We start from the raw sequence: 21,614 nt of genomic DNA, 5'->3' as shown, positions 1-21,614 counted from the left end.
ATGATCCTCCATGGCTTTTACTGTGGTTGCTTGAGTTGTACAGGAACTACTGTCTCGCATCGTAAGGCGTTTGGTTAACTGTTAGCGGTGTTGGCGCAAGTCCGCCGCAATGTGGTGCTTGATGGGTACTTCTGTGGCCGTTTGGTTGTGTCCTCACGAGCGGAGTACAGCGCCTTCTAATCGGCGCTTCGTAAGCGATAGTTTGTGAGCCGTGATTTGGAGTCATTCTCGTTATCTGCCTGGCAGCGGGGGTAGAGCGGTGAGGTCCCTGAGCACCACGTAATAAAAGTTCAGGGTCTGCCAGTGCCATGCAGCTCTGTCCTAGCCAAATTGCATAAGTGTCTTGTGGATTGTAGAGGAGCCACCACGCCAAAGTCGAGTGGTATGGGGAGTGATATTGTTCACAGTTTTCCCATGTTGTGGCAGCTTGCCAAAGGCAGTTCGGGTCCTGGAGGGTGTTACATCTTCCAAAGCGCCAGACATGTTGAGGATGGAAATACATCATGCAAATATAACAGTGTCACGAGAGAAGGTCAGAGGCCATAATTCAGCGGCCACTTCTCCCTGTTAAGAACTTGTGACGCATATACGCGATCCAGTCGGCTCGCCGAACTACTGGTAAGATGCGTGTGTACAGAGCTTCTTTTTTATCTTTACCCACGGGTCGCACAAGTGAAGATCGTGAATCACCGTACCAACTTGTGGACAAGGCATGTAGAGTGGGATTCGATCCTTGGGATGAAGGACGCAATTAAAATCGCCAACGAAGAAGCTGTGTTTACGCCGTCCTAGGAAAAGGGGGACGACATCAGTGGAGCAGAAAATGGCCCAGTCACAACATCTAGTGATGCCCGACGGTTCATGAACATTAATCAATCGGGCGTTGAGTGCTGTGACCACTAATCCTCGAGTAGAGGAAAGATGTCAGTAACTTCGATACTGTCACACATTAAAATCGCCACTCCAGTATCTGTGGGACCATCAGGTGTCACATACGTCGCATAACCATAAAAGTTCGGAAGTGTGCTCGTTCGCACTTATTGCAGGAATGCAAAGTCGACTCCTGTGGTGTGTATTCTCTCAGGACTTGGATTTGGGCAAGGGAGCTAACCAAGTTGGTATTCATAATGGCCAAACAGTAAGCCTGGCGGTACGTTGGTTGGGCAGGGTTATCCATGTGACGATGGAGAGAAGCAAACGTCGCTAGTGACGTCACACCCCACCGAATGCGGCCCTTCTGGTACTGTTCAGAACTCAGTGGGCTCCAGATCAGGATCCCGCCCAGTCTCGACGTCCTCGGTCCACGATGTGGGCGCGGAAATCTGTTCACGTTCCATAATGTTGTAGTGGTTGATAGGAACGCACCGAGCAGTTTCACAGTCTGCCCTGGAACCTTCCTGCTGACCACTGTTTGCCCCAGTAGGTTGGCAGACGGACTCTGTTTGCCCCACCGTCCGTTCTGCAGGGCAGAGTCAGTAGATTATCGTGTCGTTCTTATGGTCGGCGCCTTACAGGATCAGTTCTTCTTCCTTCTGCGAGTGAGAGGTGTTATGTTCCGGCATGGTCTTGTAGCATCGCTTTCGGCATTCGTGCGTGGCCTTGCTTGTCGGACAATAGCACTGACTCACACTTCGCCAGCACAAAGGCTTCTGTTGATACGATAAGTGTATCGATTGCCATCTTCCTGTCAATGGTGCCTACAGTGTTCAGTGGTATTGATGGCATTGTATGGAGTTCTCTCGCTGGCTACATTGACTGATTGTCCAGGCATTGGCCCATGGACTGTTGTTTCGGTACTGAAACGTCGGTCTGTTGTGCATGGACAGATGTAGAAATCGTGAGTGCCGCCACTTACGTTTGGTAAGATAGTTGGCGTCAGTGCAGGTCCCACATCCTGTGGTGGAAGTTGTGTGATTCGACATTTGGAGAAACTCGGAACTTAGGTGACCTTCTTTGGCGCATCTGGAAACACGCTTTTGGCTGTCTGTCTCGAATAGCTATGGGTCAGTAGCGTCCTATTTGGAGATATGATGATATGTGTCATCGGAGTTCAATGTGCACCTGATGTACTCCGTTGAGGGCTGGATACGTTATAAATTGAGTCCAATTTTCTGTCACGTGTTCTTCTAGCATGCCATAGGGCCGAGCGCCGCCACGATGTCTGCCGCTGGGACTTTAAAGGGTTTTTCGAATATGCATATCGTTTGCAGTCCCAGTCCAGCACGGTCAACCTCGACGTTGCCAACATTTCCGCCTGCATAGGAGAAGAGGAGTCTTTGCTTCATCTCTCGAAAAACCCTATCGCATGTAACGACGTTGATCAGTTTCACACAGACCTTGCTACTTACGATCGAAAAGTGGATGCTGACAGCGTTGGTAGCCGGGGTCTTGACTGCTTCCTCTAGAAAGCGCTCGACACAGAGTGCTTTTGGGCTAGCAAAGTCGTTTCTAAAAGCGAATTTCTGTGAAGATTTTCGGTACTGATTCGGCATGATGCTGTCGCCCTACGGCCTCACGTTAGTGTCGGCCGGAAGAAGTGAGCATGCTTGCGCTACAGGCGAAAACACACAGCACCTCTGCTCTGCTTGGGTCCTAAAGCCGGACTGACCGCTAAACCACAAGGCGCGACTTATTTCGAGAAATGTTGAAGGCAGTTGAGTCATCTCAGTTGGTACACTGATGTACTATTATTTATTATCTGAACTGTGTTCCAACGTCAAATGCTAATACTGGGAAGAGAATCTATATTGTATGAGGATCATCTCTTGAAGAATGTAATTTCTATTGAATCTCGTTAATATGACTTTTGACTCAGTCATGTCATTAAATATCTGAGTGTAGCGTTGCGATGCTATATTAAACAGAACGAGCATGTGAGAATTGTGTTCGGGAAGGTGAATGGTCGACTTCACTTTATTGGGAGAATTTTAGGAAAGTGTGGTCCATCTGTATAGGAGACGGTATATAGGACGCTAATGAGACCTACTCTTGAGAACTGCTCGAGTGTTTGGGATCCGCACCAGGTTGAATTGAAAGAAGACATCGAAGCAATTCAGAGGCGAGCTGCTAGATTTGTTACTGGTAGATTCGATCAGCATGCAAGTGTTACGGATGAGTTCAAGTAGGAATCCCTGGAAGGAAGAAGACGTTCATTTCGAAGAACACTACTGAGAAAGTTTACAGAACCAGCATTTGAAGCTGACTGCAGAACAATCCTGCTGCCGCCAACATATATTTCGCGTAGGGTCCACGATGATAAGACACGAGAAATTAGGGCTCATTCCGAGGCATTTAGATAGTCGTTTTTCTCGTTCTATCTGCGAGTGGAACAGGAAAGCAAACGATTAGTTGTGGTAAAGAGTACCCTCGCACACTGTACGGTGGCTTGCGGAGTATGTATGTAGATGTAGATTAATCACACACATAAATATTATACAATAAGTTTTATACTGTGAACTTATTGTGCTGTCCAGCAACTTTGTCTGTGATGAGAATTTTCTGTTTATTGTACTTTATTCATGCTTACGTGCCTGGAAGGTCGACTTTACACTGTGCAGTGGTTTTCAATAAATATTATGAGACCAAGTGCACGTAATGAGCCAGTCCAATCACTCACTACCGCTCCATAACACTTAATTCTGTATGTCAAGTTATTAATATATAATATGAACTGCTATAGTCCCAACACACTTCCCCCGGACACGTCTGAAATCGACGATTCTCCATCCAAGATAATACGCTGTGTTGTCTGTACCAAGAAATCCTCAACCTAGTAACAAAATTTCTTTTGATACCACATATGGTTGTACTTTTGTTAGTAAGTGTTGGTGTGGTGGTGGGTCAAATACTTTTCTAAAAATCAAGAAATATTGCCTTTACCTGACGGCCCCGATCCATGGCTTTCAGTTTCCAAAATATGCATTTGTACACAATTTTAGGGTTTTAAATGTTAATGTAATTTTACACAACAGTTATAATTTTGTCAGTATGATGGTGTTGACTGTACTATGATGTAATGGTGATGATAGTGCTGCACGAAAATGACCATATCACTAAAGAGATACAATGATGACTGCTACAGTGGGATCCTGTGGAACCACAATAACAAGTTATTGAGTGAGGAGATGGAGGAGGGAGAATACGTAAGGATGGTTGAGTTGGAGCATTGTTGACTACGACAGGAAGGGATGTTGTAGCTCAGGACGGATTACATAGTTGCACAGTGAAAGTTGGTTGAGGTTGGATAAAGTAGCAAGGTACCCGTATTGGTGATTAATGGCTAGGGTATTCGGTGATGGGATTGGATTTTCCGATTAATGTTTGACTCTGAAGATGCTCCAAGGACATCAGAAAGTTTCGGAAATGGACGAGTTAGTATAGGATGCGGATTTGGGGAAGTTAGGCTGATGCGGAAGGCTAGGTGGAATGCATGCTTTTATACGGTTTAAAGTGATTTGTGGAATTTAGGAGGGCGGATATCCAGATAACATCGGAATGTGTTAGGATGGGACGGATGACGGATTTATAGGTGAGGATAATGGCAAAAGTATGGACTATTACTAGTTCTAGTCCGTATTCTGGCTTTGTTTTAAACGGATGCGGATCCAAAAGGGAGGATTGTGGAGATAAAGGCCTCCCCCCCCCCCCCCCCCCCCGACAACATTTTAGTGAAACCATTTATACGAGTTGTACATACATCAGTTTCAATTTTTTTTTCTTTTGGAGAGTTTAGCACTATGGAAAAAAAAATCGGAACACCCAGAAGGAGTTATGCGACATAAACGAAAGTTGGTGCATTTGTTTCTACATCTGAAAGAGCATGTCTATTCAGTCACATAAGACTGGCGCTAGTAGCACCACTATGATAATTAAAATCACGTTTGCTTTAAATATACTCTGTAACGATCGTGAGCATTAGTTGCCTTTGAGATCGGACGTCGAGAGTGGATGTTAGTCAAGGATAGTTACAATTAAAATCAGTCTGGCTCACAAATTTATTTATTCTGGTAACCGGTTTCGACCACGCCTGTGGTCATCTTCAGACCAAAGTGCTGTATGAGCAGGAGCCTCCTTCTGGTGGTAAATCACTGTGATTTACCACCAGAAGGAGGGTCCTGCTCATACAGCATTTTGGTCTGAAGATGACCACAGGCGTGGTCGAAACCGGTTACCAGAATAAACAAATTTGTGATCAAGACTGATTTTAATAGTAATTATTAGTAATAACATTGATCACTGTCTGCTCCCACGATGTATTCAAAAGTAATTAGTCAAGTATGCCTTTAAGGAGACAAAGACTACATTATCAACGTGTCACTAAGTTTGAGCAAGGTCGTGTAACAGGGCTACGAGAGCTAACTGTTTCTCCTGCGATATTGCAGAAAAACTTGGCAGGAATGTAGCCATTGCACATGTTTGGGCGCAGCGGTGATCACGAGAATGTATGGTCGCAAAGAGACCGGGCTCTGGGCGGCCATGTAGCACTACGAGAGGGAAGATCATCGTGTTCGGTGTGTGGCTCTAGAAAATCGGTTACTTCAAGGAAAGCTCCGAGCCAGACGCCCTGTAGCGTGCAATCCACTGACCCCAAATCACCGCCATTTGCCACTTCAGTAGTGTTAAGCGACAGCTCATTGGAGGGCACGGTGGAGGTCTGTTGTGTTTTCCGATGAAAGATGTTTCTGCCTCAGTGTCGGTAATCGCTGTATGTTGATCAGAAGGAGACTAGTTGAAGGCCTGTAACCAATCTATCTGCGTCCTTGACACACTGGACCTAGACCTGGAGTTATGGTCTGGTGTGTGATTTCGTACGACAGGTGGAGCACTCTCGTGGTTATCTCACGCACCCTGACTGCAAATTTGTACGTCAGTTTCGTGGTTCGATCTGTTGTGCTGCCATTCATGAACAGCATTCCATGAGGTGTTTTCGAAAGGGTGACGCTGGCCCATATACCGCTGTTGTAACATAACACGCTCTAGAATGTGTCGACATGTTTCCTTGACCTGCTCGATCACCAGATCTGTCCCCAGCCGAGCACATATGGGACATCATCGGACAACTCCAGTATCATCCACAACCAGCGTTAACCGTCTCTGTATTGACCGACTAAGTGTAACAGGCATGGAACTCCATCTCTAAAAGTGACGTCCGGCACCTGTACAACTTAAATGTACCAGAATTTCACATTTGCAGTGGCTTACCTTATGCTTCCATTACCCTGTGATTTTGCAACGTTAATCACTTAAATACGTTATCTACACAAATGTATACCCGAAATTTCATTTCTCTACATTAATTATTTTTTGGTGTTCATTTTTTTCCGTCAGTGTAAATCTCAATAATGGCAAGGAATTTTCAGGCTGCAGCGAAGGAGAGTTGCCGACGAATTGTTTGGTGGCCACAGCCGAACGCTACTAATATTCAACCGGCATCTACTTTATCGGCCGGCCGAAGTGGCCGTGCGGTTCAAGGCGCTGCAGCCTGGAACCGCAAGACCGCTACGCTCGCAGGTTCGAATTCTGCCTCGGGCATGGATGTTTGTGATGTCCTTAGGTTAGTTAGGTTTAACTAGTTCTAAGTTCTAGGGGACTAATGACCTCAGCAGTTGAGTCCCATAGTGCTCAGAGCCATCTACTTTATCAACTTTTTTTTCAGCGTCCCTGAGATCTCTTTTTCCCGATCTTTTCTATCAATATCCGGGAAATGTAATTACGCAAACTGTTTAACAATCAGTAAATGTCTTTTGAGGGAATTAATTTCAGTCAGGAATATTTAAAGAAGATACCAGAAATTAACTTCCACAGCTAATGTTAAACTCAATATTTAAAATTAACACCTCCACCTCCAAAAGATCGCAATATAATGTTTTAATATAAGTAATATTACATTCTGACCGATTGCAGAAAATGTTATAGCTACGAAAAGGTGCTCACTCATAAGCTGACTCTACCTACTGCCAACAACCAATTCTACGCGCTTCGTGGTATTTATGCTACAATGATGTACTAAGCACTGATATAAACAAATTATTATCACTATTATATTAAAACATTCTATATTTTTATTATTAATATTAGGCGCTGCAGTCTCGAACCGCGAGACCGCTACGGTTGCAGGTTCGAATCCTGCCTCGCGCATGGATGTGTGTGATGTCCTTAGGTTAGTTAGGTTTAACTAGTTCTAAGTTCTAGGGGACTAATGACCTCAGAAGTTGAGTCCCATAGTGCTCAGAGCCATTTGAACCATTTATTAATATTATTAAAATGTTCGGCATCTGTGGCTCGTTAAATGTGGGGATGACGGAAAGTTATGTCTGCGGGAGGGGGCCGTAGTAACAAACCGTGTTCCTTCCCCCTTCCCCCTCTCCGTAGAACTTAATGCTGGATTCGTATCTGGAGTAGAATGATAACGAGGTGTACATTCCATTTTAGTATTCAGTGAACAGTTAGTCCTGAATACTTTACGGTATATTGAGATCTGATGCCATGTACCAGTTTCTCTTAATGTTTGTACAGGTATTCTGCCTCTTCATTTTCTTTTTTTTTTCATCAGAATGAGAGCTTATTAGGGCATAGATCTGAATGATTTACAATGAATATATTTTTATCTTTGTAACAAGTTTTGTTAGTCATACACCGAATTAGAATACAGCTATGTGTGTGTGTGTGTGTGTGGGGAGGGGGGGGGGGGGCAGAGTTACCGTCTTGTAAACGAAATTTTTTAAAATTAAATATTTCGTCTTCAGGTCACACAAATGGTATCATTACCGGTCTCTCTTGATTATTAAAGCATCAGTGATACTGACTTCCTAAGAAGTCAAAACCTATAATGATACCACTTACGTGACATATTTAAATAAAAAATTTCTTGTTATTCTGAGATTGCTTCAACAACTGCATAACTATATTTAATTTTATTTTTTTATATGAGACTATTCGTTTAAAATTGTGATATGGCTGTTGTGCATTCCAGGGGGCAAGTTATATAATAGTTGACCTCTTTCTATCCCTAAACATCAGTGTCATTGTGTTTTTCTGTGCGCTCCGGTATTCTTCGAGACATATGAGTAGATCAGGCAACAACTACTATTTCGGTGTATTACTTTTCTGTGTCTTTTCCTACGTCAGATTTTACATTTGTCTGATACTGCTACTGCTCTTCACGCTATCCATGACAAATTACAAATCCTGATAAGATGCTATGGACAGCGTAACAATTGCCGGAAGTCCACTTGAAATTATCGCGATATCCAGAACACGTGATGTGAAACCATTACTCTTATCTGGCTCTCTCCCCACCCTCAGATTACCATCGAAAAACATGCAACTCACAAGCTACAAAAGAGCGCATTGTGCAGGGACTCTCGCAAACAAGCCATCAGCAATCATTAGAGGAGTCAGGCACAAGTAAGTAAATACTGCTTCCACCGCGGTAATTACTCCATCATAATGTCGCTGAAACGAAGCACTTTTACGTTTAGTGAAGTTCACAGTTTTACATCTCTGTACATTAAAAGCTAGTTGCTAGTCTTTCGCCGGCCGCTGTGGCCGAGCGGTTCTAGGCGCTTCAGTCCGGAACCGCGGTGCTGCTACGGTCGCAGGTTCGAATTCTGCCTCGGGCATGGATGTGTGTGATGTCCTTAGGTTAGTTAGGTTTAAGTAGTTGTAAGTCTAGGGGACTGATGACCTCAAATGTTAAGTCCCATAGTGCTTAGAGCCATTTGAACCATTTTGAGCTAGTCTTTCCCGCAGACAGATAGTTTTGAACGTCCTAGTCGATATCACTACGCCTTCCGTCGGATATAAGTTCCTCATACATAACTACATCACCTGGGGAAACTCTGAAATTTCAACTACTACTATTGAGTGGGTAACATCGCTAATAATCATATCTGATCGAGGACCATGATATTATTTCTATGCCTGTAGATGGCTGTTAGTCCGAGGATAGAGTCCTACGCTGTGACTGGCAACAAATTTTCAGTTCTAGCTGAATCTGCAGTTCATTAGATATGGATTTGAAACAGCTTATAGCATCCTGCCAAAAGTAGGAATGAGTGATACTGGCTAGATATGGCAGCTCCATAAATAAGTTTTGACGCTTTTTTGTGGAGGAATGTGACCGTTGTGATTTTCTGATGACTGGGAATATTTCTCTGCTTAGGCGATCTACAGTACATTATGGTCGGAAACAGAGCGGACTATGTGTACCGCCTGACAGGGATTCGGTCGGGTCCAGTCGCCTTGCTGGGTTTTAACGATTTCAGTCGTCTTTCAGCATCGTTAGTACTGTCTGCTGTCAGTCAGCCTTACAGCGGTAAGGCAGTTGAATGGAGAAGACGTTCGTTGCTTCTTGCTTTGTGAACGATACTAAAAAAAAAATTCAGCTTTACACAACTTTCGTTTACCATTAACTACTGTCGTCTGTGCCAACATTAATATGTGTGTCACTGGCAGCCTTCACGTATGACTAAACTGATTAGTGTTTTGGGAGAGGTTCTGCATTAACAAATGGTTCAAATGGCTCTGACCACTATGGGACTTAACTACTGAGGTCATCAGTCCCATAGAACTTAGAACTACTTAAACCTAACTAACCTAAGGACATCACACACATCCATGCCTGAGGCAGGATTCGAACCTGCGACCGTAGCGGTCGCGCGGTTCCAGACTGTAGCACCTAGAACCGCTCGGCCACTCCGACCGGCCCTGCTTAACAGCGGACGCTGTTTCTTAATAAGCTTTCCAACACTGAACGTCTACCAAGTGGGGTCTCTACAATCACTATTCTACTAGGTCAAAGAAAATGGTGCATGACATACACAGACTATGGAATGGTTACTGTAATATATAAAACGGGGGATTCTGTGAGTTATCCCCGAGAGAGAACCTGTGTTACCATGGCACCACAAGAACGTGGCTGTTAGATCAGAAGTAAAAGTGTTTTTCAACGCCGACCCGTTTTTAATCATTTAATTTGTCTAACATTTCTCAAGTGAATCAGAGTGCTCCATAGCTGGTGAATAAGTTGGTTACATCAACAATGTGTGCTGGATGCTATTCAGTTTTTGCACTGGTTAAGTAGCCTTGTGAACAAATATATTGGCCTCATGAAAGTGACTGCATTTCACCCAAGCATCTTCTCGAGTACTTTTTACCCGGCTGGTCCAAGAAACTTGCGTGGCATCGTTAGCTACTGTTTGCCCATTGCAGGATAATCTTTTGCATTTTAGAAAAAGTTGGCTGTAGTTTTTCATTGAGGGAGAATCCATTTTACCTGTCACTTGCATCCACTGATTGAAGTTTCCTTTCTTGCTGAAGAGGAAGTTCTCCGTCATTTACTGTAACAAACTGATTGCCCAAACTCAGCTGCATAAGATGTTCCAAACAACTACTGGATATTATTTTCTATCTTTCCTTTGGTCATTATCAACAAATACAGTACCAGTCTTGCACAAAGCTGTCTTATTGAGTAATCTTCATGTAAAATGAACCGTACGCCTTCTTCTCGTGCAGTTTGCTGATTTACACACTGTTAATTTACAACCGCCAATACAGCATCGTGACTTCATTTGTGATTGCATTTCAAGCATGTCACTCTTTGGATAATTTTTGATACTTTTCGAGAATAAAAGATAATTCCGATCCTACGTAAATATGCTAAACTGGTAAAAAGCTTCTATCGATCACTTGTCGATGAGTCTGATATCAATACAGAAGACAGCTGAATGAAATCTACAATACACTACTGGCCATTAAAATTGCTACATCAAGAAGAAATGCAGATGATAAACGGGTATTCATTGGACAAAGATATTATACTAGAACTGACATGTGATTACATTTTCACGCAATTTGGGTGCATAGATCCTGAGAAATCAGTACCAGAACAACCACCTCTGGCCGTAATAACGGCCTTGATACACTTGGGCATTGAGTCAAACAGCTTGGATGGCGTGTACAGGTACAGTTGCCCATGCAGCTTCAACACGATACCACAGTTCATCACGAGTAGTGACTGGCGTATTGTGACGAGCCAGTTGCTCGGCCACCATTGACCAGACGTTTTAAATTGGTGAGACATCTGGAGAATGTGCTGGCCAGGGCAGCAGTCTAACATTTTCTGTATCCAGAAAGGCCCGTACAGGACCTGCAACATGCGGTCGTGCATTATTCTGCTGAAATGTAGGGTTTCGCAGGCATCGAATGAAGGGTAGAGCCACGGGTCATAACACATCTGAAATGCAACATCCACTGTTCAAAGTGCCGTCAATGCGAACAAGAAGTGAGCGAGACGTGTAACCAATGACACCCCATACCATCACGCCGGGTGATACGCCAGTATGGCGATGACGAATACACGCTTCCAACTTGCGTTCACCGCGATGTCGCCAAACACGGATGCGACCATCATGATGCTGTAAACAGAACCTGGATTCGTCCGAAAAAATGACGTTTTGCCATTCGTGCACCCAGGTTCGTCGTTGAGTACACCATCTCAGGTGCTCCTGTCTGTGATGTAGCGTCAAGGGTAACCGCAGCCATGGTCTCCGAGCTGATAGTCCATGCTGCTGCAAACGTCGTCGAACTGTTCATGCAGATGGTTGTTGTCTTGCAAACGTCCCCATCTGGTGACTCAGGGATCGAGACGTGGCCGCACGATCCGTTACAGCCATGCGGATAAGATGCCTGTCATCTCGACTTCTAGTGATCTGAGGCCGTTGGGATCCAGCACGGCGTTCCGTATTACCATCCTGCACCCTCCGATTCCATATTCTGCTAACAGTCATTGGATCTCGACCAACGCGAGCAGCAATGTCGCGATACGATAATCCGCAATCGCGATAGGTTACAATCCGACCTTTATCAAATTGGGAAACGTGATGTTACGCATTTCTCGTTACACGAGGCATCACAACAACGTTTCACCAGGCAATGCCAGTCAACCTTGTGTGAATGCTCTGAAAAGCTAATCATTTGCATATCACAGCGTCTTCTTCCTGTCGGTTAAATTTCGCGTCTGTAGCACGTCATCTCCGTGGTGTAGCAATTTTATTGGGCAGTAGTGTATTAAATCCCGTATTTAAAAAATTATTCAGATATCCTACGAGATTAATGGTGTGTTTTCTGCGCTCAGCTGAGGTGTTAATTCAGTTTTTCTGCACGGTATTACGACGACCGACCCAGTGATCTTGAGGAGCTACGAATTGTGTTGTTATGCTTACTCGTTGCCTGGGCTCCAACCAGTCTGTGGTCTGGCCTTGTGCTTGATGTTTATGGCGTTATACCCCCTGAACTATGTGTCGTACACTGATATAATTTTGTAGGTACATTCAGCGGGGAATGTGAATATTGTCTGTAACCTGTATTGAGAGGGGAGTTAGTCGCAACGAAGTAATAAATTGAAACGTCATACACGATGCGACAGTTTTTCAAGCATCTCACTATTTATGACGTCATATCTCCCGAACTATGTGTCGTACAATGATATAATACTGTAGGTACGCTGAGCATCATATATGCATACTGTCTGCGAAATTTATTGCGAATAGAGTTAATAGGGGAGATGTAATACTTTTAAATGTCGTGCGTAATGCGGCAGTTTTTCACATATCTCATTGTTTATGATGTCATATCTCCTGAACTATTAGTCGTACAGTGATATAATTTTGCACTTACATTCAGTGTCATATGTGAATTACGTGTATAAAATGTGTCACGAATGTAGCTACTAGTAAAGAAGTAGTAAGTTACAATGTCATGCCTCATGTGGTACTTACAGGGCAAAAGTAGTAAGCGATAAATGTTTTCCCTTTCATCATTTTATACGGGTTGTCAGCGAGAAAAAAAAAATTCGTAATATTTTGAAATTATGTGGAAAGTTTGTTGCAAGTCGCTAAGAGCTCTCGTTCTCAAATTCAGGACGAATGAAATATGGGAATTTACGCTTCGCAGACTACGCTTCTTTTTCACCACTATCCGCACCTCTTTTGATGAGTAAGTGGTCCTTACTCCCACAACGGTTGTCGCCTGGCAGTAAGCGATATGTGTACCAAGTTTGATTGAAATCAGTCCAGTGGTTTAGGAGCAGATGTGGGACACACACACACACACACACACACACACACACACACACACACACACACACACACACTAACACATCCATTTTCATAGTTGTATCTGTGGGTATTGTTAACGTCGTTCTCGTTTGGAGTCCTTGACCATACACCGTCCGTCCAAAGAGTTGCGAGACATGTTTCATTGTTGGCGTGTAAGCTAAGTCAGCGCAGTAGCTACTATGGCTGAGATTATAAATGTAGATAACTGAAGTTTGTTCTACTAATCGGTTGTCAGTAGGCAGTGTTAAGCAGAGGACGTGTGGCTGAAGTGTGTCAACGTTATTGCGTCCGAAATCGTATTGGAGCCACGTCTCTAAATCAAATGTTCAAGACATTTTCCGGAATGAGAAAAGTGTGTCTAAAATTTGTACAGCACGCTTTGATTACCGAGCAAAACCAACGATGCATGGACGCCTGCCGCGAGTTGACTGAAATGCAAAACGCGCACAATTCTTTTTTGTGAAAATTCGTGACGGGTGACGAGACTTGGTGTTATCAATAGAATCTACCACAGAACGACAATGTGCAGAAATTCACACGAAGGATCAACGCTTTGACAGGATAACCAAAAGCCGGCCGGTGTGACCGAGCGGTTCTAGGCGCTTCAGTCTGGAACCGCGCGACCGCTACGTCGCAGGTTCGAATGCTGCCTCGGGCATGGATGTGTGTGATGTCCTTAGGTTAGTTAGATTTAAGTAGTTCTAAGTCCTAGGGGACTGATGACCTCAGATGTTAAGTCCCATAGTGCTCAGAGCCATTTGAACCATTTTTGAACCATTTGAACCATAACCGAAAAATTGTTGTGGTAAGGTCTTATGGTACCAAATTGCTGAGGTCATCGGTTCCTGAACCTACACGTTACTTAATCTAACTTAAACTAACATACGATATGGACAACACACACACCCATGCCCGAGGGAGGACCCGAACTTCCGACGTGGGGAGCCGCACGGACCGTGACAAGACGCCCATAGACTACGCGGTATCCCGCGCGGCAACATAACCGACATTCAAGCCAAGGTGAAGTGCAAGTCGAGCAGAATCGCTACGAAAGACGTTTCTGACAGTTTCAAATGTTCGTATGAACGATCTGTTCGCTGTATTGAAGTTTAAGAGGGAGAGGTTGGAGGAGTCTATGTAGAACATATGGAGCATTAGTATCACCATGTTGACTTTTCTCTATTCTTTTATAATCCATTCGCGAAACTTTTTGGACTGACGGGGTTTTATAAGCTGGAATGTAATGAGTTTGCCCGAGAGAGGAAAATTTCTAGCCGAAAATCAGCACAGATATAGAAAGGTTCATTCGTACGAAACATGGATTGCCTTTTTCACACACGATAGATATCCTTCGAATCATGGATGCAGATCATCAGGCGGGTTCTATGTACCTACATTTCCCGAAAGGTGTTCGACACTGAACCACACTGTGGAGTGTAGACACTTAGGGAAGTCCGAGCGTAAGGAACAGGTACTCATATGTGTGGTCAGTACCTTGTCCTGGGCGGCGAGTGTTTACCGGAGATGAAGGTAACATCCGGAGTGCCCCAGACAAGAGTGAAGTGACCGCTCCTGTTCTCAATGTACATGAACAAACTATCCGACAGGGCGGACATCGATCGGAGACTGTTTTGGCGTTGACACTTATGTATACTGAGAAGTGTTGTCTTTGAGTGAGTACAGAGCTGTTCAGGTTGACAGAGACAGAATTTCTATTTTATACAACGAATGACATTCTGTTTTAAATGCGGATAAATGTAAATTAATGTACTAAGAGAAATCTTTTGGAAATATTCGTATTCAGCACTAATGGTATGGAATACCTAGGTGCAACACCGCAAACGGACTTGAAATGCAACAGGGAAGTAATGTCGGTCGTAGGGAAGACGAATGCTCGACCACATCTACATCTAGATCTATACTCTGCAAACCACCGTGAGGTGCATAGCAGAGGGGTACGTCCCATTGTACCAATTACTAGGGATTCTTCCTGTTCCAATCACGTATGGAGAGGAGGAAGAATAATTGTTTGAATGCCTCGGTGCATGCAGTAATTATTCTAATCTTATCCTCACGATCCCCCTGTGACCGGTACGTAAGGGGTTGTAGTATATTCCTAGAACATTTAAAGCCATTTCTTGAAACTTTATTAATAGACTTTCTCGAGATGGTTTACGTCTATCGTCAAGAGTCTTCCACTTCAGTTCCTTCAGTATCTCTGTGACGCAATCCCACGTATTAAACAAACCTGTGGCCATTCGTACTGCCGTTCTATGTATACGTTCAATATCTCCTCTTAGTCCTATCTGGTACGGGTCCTACACACTTCAACAGTATTCTAGAACCGGTCGCACGAGTGTTCTGTAAGCAATCTCCTTTGTAGACTAATTGCACTTCCCCAATATTCTACCAATAAACCGAAGTCTACCACCTGCATTACCTACGACTGAACATATGTGATCATTCCATTTCATATTTCTACAAAGTGTTACACCCAGATCTGTGTATGAGTTGGCTGATTCCAGCAGTGGCTCATTATTATTATAGTCACAGGATGCTACTTTTTTTTGTTTTATGAAGTGCAAAATTTTACGTTCCTGAACATTTACAGCAACCTGCACCACGTTAAAATCTTACCAAGATTTGTGCAGCTTCTTTAAGATAATACTTCATTATAGACAACTGCATCACCCGCAAAAAGCCTGATTTTACTATTAATATTGTCTTCAGAGTCATTAATATACAACACGGATAGTAAGTTTCACAACACACTTCAATAGGGCACACCCGAAGTTACTTCTACATCTGATGAAGACTCTCCATCCAAGATAACATGCTGTGTCCCCCCAGCCAAAAAGTCCTGAATCCACTCACAAATTTCACTTGATACCCCATAGGATCATACTTTTGACAATAAACGTAGGTGTGGTACTGACTCGAATGCTTCTCGGAAATCAATAAACGCTGGATCTACCTCTTTGGTCTGATCCAAAACTTTCATGAGAGAAAAGTGCGAGTTGGGTTGCACATGATCGACGTTTTCGAAATCCGAGCTGGTTGGCACTGAAAAGTTCATTCTGTTCAAGATATCTCATCGTGTTTCAGTTCAGAATATGTTCTAAGATTCTACAACAACTGGGAGCCGAACCGCACAATAAACCTGGGTTTGGTGTGGGACGGCGTTGGGGTGGGTGACCTGTTGTGGGGTTGTGAACCACTGAGGGCTAAGGAGGGACGAAGCCTATCCGTCATTCTAGGTCCCCAGTTTAAATACACTATCATTGCATCACAAGATTTTATACTGAGCTATCCATTCTTTCTCTCTTGTATCATCACTATATACGCGATAATTAGTCTGCCACATAAATCTTGTTCTATATTGCTAATAAAGCGTTATCATGATTTTGCGTGCGCTTTCCCAGTTATGTTCCAAATTCTTGTTTCCGAGATTCAGTATAACCTCGGAAACTGGACTTTGCAGCCTATAGTAAAAAAACAAAATTCTGATGATATTAAAGCTATGTTTGTGTCATGCCGAGAAATGTCTCGTTTCTATCGTTCCTGAGCGGCAGAGCAGAGCTTTATTAGTCTTTTACCTTACAGTCAGACTAAATCAGGCACGCACCATCTATCCCATCAAAACGTAATTTCCCCTAAAACATACACGTCGCAGAAGATCTCAACAGGTCATATTTTATCCTCTAATTTTTTTTATTTACTCAGTGAATGAAAAAACCGCTTTCTCAGTCCGGCAGTTTTTAGAAAATATCATCCATGATTGGCTAAGTACTCCACTTTGCACCCATTGGTGACAAACTGTGACTATATTACCTTTTCATAAATTTAGGAAAATGATGCAAGAAGAGAGATCAGCTAGAAATAATTGCTATCTGTGTAATCACTCGTTGTGTATAGTAGCATAACATTAACATAAGCAAGCTGAACAAAAACATTTGTCTTTTCCAGGAGACATCAAGCTATATTTCTAGGTGACACCACGATAATACGGTCAAACACCGCCTTTAGACCGGATAATGCCCTCAATTTGGCGAGGAAGAGAGTCTACTACTCGTAATTTCTTAAGGTGTGCCAAGTCCAGCTGAAGCTACTCATTGATGGTTGGATTCCGTAGGGCTGCCAGATTTTGGGGATACTGATTACTGCGTTTCGCCCGCTGGCCTAAATAATCCCAGAAATTTTCTATGCCATTAAGATAGGGTGATTTAGCGGGCCAGTCGAAGTTCTATATGGTGCCCGATTGTTCATCAAACGAGGAATGTGTGTGTGTGGAGCTCTGTGAACATGACTGCCGTCTGGGAAGACATCATCATCCAAAGCATACTCATCCCGAAGAGATAGGAGAAAAGGCAACATTTGATAGCCGAGAATGTTGAAATGAACACTCTGGTACATGTTCATGGTAACCTGAATGGGTGCGAACATATCATGATACGTAAAACACCCTAAAAACATCACAGAACCACTTCCAGCCGGAACTACACCTTTCAAACGCTACACCTTTCAACACGCTTCATTAGGTCGTCGCTGAACTCGACGCCTTGCATCATTTCAAAAGACTCACTCGACGACACTACGCGCCTCCGGTAAACCACTGTGCAGTTTATGTATTTTTTAGTCCACTGAGGATATGAATCTTTATATGCTGCCGTCAGTAATGATCTCTGTGGAGATGCTCTACACCAAATCTCCTTCGCAATATTCGCTCGGAAACTGGTTGAGACGGACCTACATTCACTGACTGTAGCAGTCCGTTTCGGTTTTGAAACTGACTGACAGGACATAACACTCGTCTCGGGTCCGTGTCGATTAGAATCGCCGACAGCTAACGAAAAAACAAGCATGAGAACAGAAAACCAAAAAATCTAGACGTGAGTATATGCTGATTTTTCATAATTTAAGTAGAAGTGGGCGCTGTGGCCTATGGCCAGATAGAGGAAAAGCATATTTGGGAACGATATACGAAGAAAAAACACTGAAGTGTATGTTGTACAACTGCGAAAGGCGTCTGGAAAGTAAGTAAAAAATATACGGCAGTAATAAAAACACATTTGATTTTGTAAAACGAAAGTAATACCTTAAACTAGGAGACCGGCGAGACTTCTAAGCTTTTATGGTTTTAAACAATGATAGTATTTGGAATAAATGTGTTCATTGGGGTATGTGTAACTGTGGGAAGGAAGGGAAAAATCTTTAAATATGAAGCGAAAGCTGTCAAATAAAAATCATGAATTTATGAAACGTCCTTGTTATACATATTTTCATACGGTAATGCTTGAAATTTCTAAGTTTCGACAGTAATACTTCCATTTGCCTGTTGTTGACGAGAAGTTTAATGAGAAATACGAATATAAAATACAAATAAATAAATATGAAATGTGTAAGTTAGAACGTAGTGTTCGCTTCTTACCTGTTATATTACTCAGGCCACAATAACCTGTTACTGGATTTTGTGATTGTAATTGCACTTCGTATTTTATGTAATTACTTTAGGCCTTAGTAGCAATAGGTAAATAACAATTCGAAGAGACAATGACAGGTATTTTTATCGTTTTTTTCCGTTTAGAAAGGTTAATTCATACGACGGGCAGAGATAATGGACTACGACCGTCGTCAGGGTTATTAATCTGGGACAATGCAGTATGTAAATTATCCAGTTAATAAGAACTTTAAAATAAATAAAATGGTATTTGTAATACGATAATATGAAAAGGGAGCCTTATTCGTGATCAATGACACAATTTCGTAAAATTCAGTATGTTAGAAATTCTCATTACTTACTTCTAGGGTTTGTAGAGAGGAGTACGTAATATTTTGCATAGGAACCCATGTCCGGAAACGTACCGTTTCCGTTCTACGACGGTTTCAGTTCGGATGTATCACACGTCCAAGCCCGCTGAGGGAAAGAGAAAATTCTGAGTTGTTTGTCCCGGTATGCAATACGGTAGTGGGGTGGACTACTACTTGTGGAGTCGTATGCTGCACTAGAAACTGCAGGCACACCAGGCGGGATGGAGGGAGTTTACCAGAACATGCTTCGTAGGTACAGTGTCTGTAACAAGGTTGGTCGTCGCCACGTCGAGCGTCTGTTGTATTTCATCAGTACTGTTCTCAACGTACGGTATGCTGTTTTTTTTTCGTTTTGGAATAATGTAAACACATAATGTTTAAGTGTTAATACAAACGTGCTTAAGTGATAATTGGATGTTTCCTTTCGAATTGTTACCTAAATGTTTACTGCTTCAAGCCTAATTCAATTCCTCAAGCAGAAGTGGATGAGTCGAGCGTCTGAATTGGAACCCTGTAGAACTCCCCTCTACAAGTCCTAGAAGTCTGTAACGGGAAATTCCGAACACCCTTTATAGTTATGAAGTTGGGCACCCATGACGCCCTTTTGCCTATGATAGTTTTAAAGTCTGTTATGTTAAAACTTTCCACAAATAGTAAGTTTTAGCGCCAAATCGGTATGCAATGTCAAAAGATGGTTAAATAACCTTTCTAACGATGCCTCAGTCGTCCCTATACAATTAGTATGTGTCGAGAAAAAAGGTTGTTAACCTGAGAAATAATACGTGCACAGAAGAGCCAAAGAAACTGGTACAACCACCTAATATCCTGTAGGGCCCCCACGAGCACACGCACAAGAGCCGCAACATGACGTGGCATGGACTGGACTGACGTTTGAAGCGCTGCTGGAGGGTACTGACACCATGAATCCTGCGGGGCTGCCCATTAATCTGTAAGAGTACGAGGGGGTGGAGATTTCTTCTGAACAGCATGTTGCAAGGCATCCCAAATATGTTCCATAATGTTCACGTCTGGGGAGTTTGGTGGCCAGCGGAAGTGTTAAAACTCAGAGTAAAGTTCCTGGAGCCATTCTGTAACAATTCTGGACGTGTGGGGTGTCGCATTGCCCTACTGGGAATGCCCAAGTCCGTCGCAATGCACAATGGACGTGAATGGATGCAGGTGATCAGACAGGATGCTTACGTACGTGTCACCTGTCAGAGTCATATCTAGACGTATCAGGGGTCTTATACCACTCCACACCATTACAGAGCCTCCACCAGTTTGAATAGTCCCCTGCTGACTTGCAGGGTCCATGGATTCGTGAGGTTGTCTTCATACCCATAAACGTCCATCCGCCGAAACCATTTGAAACGAGACTCATTCGATCAAGTAACATGTTTCCAGTCATCAACATTCAGACGTCACTGTTGAGGGCCCAGGCGAGGTTTAAAGCTTTGTGTCGTGCAGTCATCAAAGGTACACGAGTGGACCTTCGGCTCCGAAAGCCCATATCGACGATGTTTTCCTTGAATGGTTCGCAGGCTGTCATTTGTTGATGGTCCAGCATTGAAATTTGCAGATATTTGCATGAGGGTTGTAATTCTGTCACGCTGAATGATTATTTTCAGCCGTCGTTGGTCCCGTTCTTGCAGGATCTCTTTCCGGCCTCAGCGGTGTCGGAGATTTGATGATGTTTTACCGGATTCCTGATATTCACAGTACACTCGTGAAATGGTCGTACGGGAAAATCCCCACTTACCTCGGAGATGCTGTGCCCCATCGCTCGTAGCCTACTATTATAACACCAGGTTCAAACTCACTTAAATCATGATAACCTGCCATTGTAGCAGCAGTAACCGATCTGACAACTGCGCCAGACACTTGTAGTCTTATATAGGCATTGCCGACCGCAACGCCGTATTCTGCTTGTTTACGTATCTCTGTTTCTTCGGTGCTTCAGTGTATGATCCATTTAGACAGTTATTGTTATTATTGTTATTATTTTTCACGTGTGGACCCAATAGGACCATGCGAGGTACAATCAAGCAATGTCGCTTTTGATGGTTGGGCTTTGTTTGTGTCCGAATTTGTTTCATTCTGTCAGAATGAAGTCTCTTTCTTTCATCAGACCATGGTATTCCAGTCCGTTTTATAATATCTCTCTGACCAACTTTCGAATCAAATATCTTTTGTCTGAATGCTTTTCTATTTGTAACGTCTGCCTGAGTTATACCGGCTACTGTAAGATCCTCCTTAATCGCAGCGATCGATTCAATTGGTTCAGTTTTGGGCTTATTTGTGTTTTCTTAGAATCCTACTATTTATTTTGTCAACCTAGTGGACGCCGTTCTTTTAGTGTTGCCATAAAACTTAAGTCTTTGTTTTCTCATGTCACCATGTATGTTTGTGTATTCTTCTATTTTCTTATAACTTCTCAGTCTATAAGTTCCTCCATCAATAATTTTGGGGCCTAACATTCCCCCCCCCCCCCCCCCCCCCCCCCATGAACCATGGACCTTGCCGTTGGTGGGGAGGCTTGAGTGCCTCAGTGATACAGATGGCCGTACCGTAGGTGCAACCACAACGGAGGGGTATCTGTTGAGGGGCCAGACAAACGTGTGGTTCCTGAAGAGGGGCAGCAGCCTTTTCAGTGGTTGCAGGGGCAACAGTTTGGTTGATTGACTGATC

At 43.4% G+C, this 21,614-nt stretch overlaps 1 protein-coding gene across 2 annotated transcripts in view; it reads left to right on the top strand.

Annotated features, from left to right (window-relative positions):
- LOC124546839 (beta-glucuronidase-like) overlaps positions 1–21,614 on the top strand; it is a 375,007-nt gene that overhangs the window by 214,370 nt on the left and 139,023 nt on the right. The window contains exon 1 of one of the 2 annotated variants that reach the window (XM_047125068.1): positions 8,363–8,406. The exons of the other annotated variant lie outside the window; for it this stretch is intronic. The gene's annotated coding sequence lies outside the window, so the exon portion shown is untranslated. Of the gene's footprint in view, positions 1–8,362; positions 8,407–21,614 lie in introns of those variants that run through there. 2 annotated transcript variants of the gene reach the window in all.

Source organism: Schistocerca americana, chromosome 1, assembly GCF_021461395.2.
Source record: "Schistocerca americana isolate TAMUIC-IGC-003095 chromosome 1, iqSchAmer2.1, whole genome shotgun sequence".
Classification (NCBI taxonomy): domain Eukaryota; kingdom Metazoa; phylum Arthropoda; class Insecta; order Orthoptera; family Acrididae; genus Schistocerca; species Schistocerca americana.
This window is presented reverse-complemented; position numbering and strand designations above follow the sequence as displayed.